At 47.2% G+C, this 2524-nt stretch overlaps 1 protein-coding gene across 3 annotated transcripts in view; it reads right to left on the bottom strand.

The window, feature by feature from the left end:
• ANKRD34B (ankyrin repeat domain 34B) overlaps positions 1–2524 on the bottom strand; it is a 13762-nt gene that overhangs the window by 10707 nt on the left and 531 nt on the right. For 2 of the 3 annotated variants that reach the window (XM_011995558.1, XM_011995557.1), the window contains exon 2: positions 542–627. The gene's annotated coding sequence lies outside the window, so the exon portion shown is untranslated. The remainder of the gene's footprint in view (positions 1–541; positions 628–2524) is intronic. The other variant, XM_011995556.1, reaches the window with a different exon arrangement.

Consider the following 2524-nt stretch of genomic DNA (forward strand, 5'->3'; position numbering starts at 1 on the left):
AACAGGCTCTGGAAATGGGGGAATGGTGGAGTGGCAAATGGCCTTAGCATGGCAGAGGAGGCTGCAGGACACAGACCCAGGGAGGCTGCTTACCCACAGGACCTGTGACATTTAGGACTTAGAGGTTCCAAGTGCCATAGAAAATGACAATGAGTAACAGGGCTTAGAACAAGAAGACGGTTGAAAGTCTGTGGACAGAACTCCTGGATCCCCATGTATTTTATCCCAGCCCAAGTAGCAGACAATCACTTTCCTAGGCAAGAAAACAAAGATTTATTTTCTAAATTGATCAGAAAGTCTTCAAACTTAGAGGCAGCTTGCTGAAAACAGGGGTTCAGTGAGCATATGCAGGCCAAAGGATGAATTCCCCCGCTCCCTGCCCTGCTACAAGGGGACTGGAAGCCAGGAAAAGGAAGTAAGGCACATTGCATCTTGGAAAGATGAGCCCTATTAAAAATATCTGTTGATACATGAAAGCAATTCAAACCATAACTGCATTCACCCTTCCAGACACCCACTCTAGATGGAAATAGAAAGTTACCTGAAAACATTATTCAAAATTTCATACTTCACTTTTGTCTCTTCTCTCCCTGGATGAGTTTTCTGTCAGCCAGCTGTCAGTTCCTACTGAAGGAAATCAAAGCTATTCAGAGTTACATAAACACCAATAACTTGTTACATGCATCTTTCCCATTTGGAGTCTAGTTTTTAAATTCCTTATTAAGAAATCCCTACAATGTTTGCTCAGTTAGTCATATCTCACTGATTATGAGTTTGTAAAGTGCCTGGAGATTCTATGCACAGCAACCCTGTGTGTGTCTGCCTGCAGGGCTGAGTCTGCTGCGCAAGGACTGCTGGGGTTGGAAGGGCCTCGGCACTCACTTGGTGCAGATGAGGAGGCTGAGAAAGGAAAGGTGAGGGCACTCTCCCAAAGTCAATCATCTTACTCACCTGCTTGCCAGAGGTCAATTCATGTTTGTGTCTTTTATCTCAATATCGCCTTGCTTCTTGGATGGCCAGCTTCCCACGGAGTAGGACTCTGTTTTGAGGGCCTGATTTGTGTGTTATCTCACATGGCAGTGCTGCATGAGCTGAGATGCTTGCAAAGCCATCTTGGAGATGATAGACCAGGCCTTTCTTGTGGCTTTTTGTCCCCATGCCACCCCCAGTTTTCCTTTCTTAAGACAGAAAAGTGGCTGGGCATGGTGGCTTATGCCTGTAAACCCAGCACTTTGGAAGGCTGAGGGGGAGCGGATCACCTGAGGTCAGGAGTTTGAGACCAGCCTGGCCAACATGGTGAAACCCCATCTCTACTAAAAATACAAAAGTTAGCCGGGCATTGTGGTGGGTGCCTGTAATCCCAGCTACTCAGGAGGCTGAGGCAGGAGAATCACTTGAACTCAGGAGGTGAAGGTTGCAGCGAGCCGAGATTGCACCACTGCACTCCAGCCTGGGTGACAAGAGCAAGACTCTGTCTCAAAAAAAAAAAAAAAAGAAAAAAGAAAAAAGAAAGAAAGAAAAGTTATTTTCCTTTGAGCCTTTCACTCTGCCTCCAAATAGGATCCACGCTTCCTCTCATAAAGTTCATCATCTGGCCATGGTGGGGCAGAACTTAACAAATGGGTTTGAACTCAAAATTCAGCCCATCACCCTTGCCTCAGTCCCTGCCTATGCGCTGCCCCAAAGGTGATTAGAGACTGCTCAGATGAGGCAGCAGGGGGCATATCAGGGTCCTGGGCTCCAGCTCTCTCCAAGTTACCAAACTCTGAGAAGTCATTCTTAGCCTTAGTTTCCTCACCTCTAAAATGGGCACAATATCTACTTTACAGTAGATGATTTGAGGATTTTAAGATCCGAACACACTTGCTACTTAAGAATTCAATGAATGTCCATTTATAAACATGCATCACCAAATATAGGCACTGCATACAGGAATCCTCAGGGCTGGTGGGGTCTGACAATGGAATGCTAGGTTCCCTATACCAGCGAGTTCTCCTTTTGTGAGCATGAGAAACACATGGAGCACCTACTAAAAAGAAAATTCTAGGCTCCACTCCCACATACTCCATGGGAGATGCTTCTAATGCACACTTGGAGAAAATCTGAGGCAAATTCTTCATTCCTCATTCCAGGCCACTTCCTGTTTGCTATGGACCCCTGCCTCAGATTCACACAGAACTGCCTCCGTCATTACTTCCAAGTGGTGTGATGCTCAGCTCCCCTGCAGGAGTGAAAGGCAGAGACAGATGGCTGCCACAGCCTAGAGACGGGTCCAGGGAGTTCACAGGTCCCAGAGAAGACCACAGCCTTGAATTAGTAGAATGGGCCAGGAGCCGGAGGTTTGCTGCCCTGCCTTTCCTAGACGGGTTTGAAAAAAACCCAGAGTCCTAGTGGACAGCCGAAGACCAGGAGGAAGGCCAGCGGCACTGGAATAAGGCAAGCCTGCCTGCCACAAGCAAATGTGTATCTCCTCCCCACCCAAGGAAAGGGACAGAGACAGAATAAAAGATGCATCTGAGGTCGT

The sequence above is a fragment of the Mandrillus leucophaeus genome, unplaced genomic scaffold, assembly GCF_000951045.1.
Source record: "Mandrillus leucophaeus isolate KB7577 unplaced genomic scaffold, Mleu.le_1.0 Scaffold491, whole genome shotgun sequence".
In the NCBI taxonomy this organism is placed as follows: Eukaryota; Metazoa; Chordata; class Mammalia; order Primates; family Cercopithecidae; genus Mandrillus; species Mandrillus leucophaeus.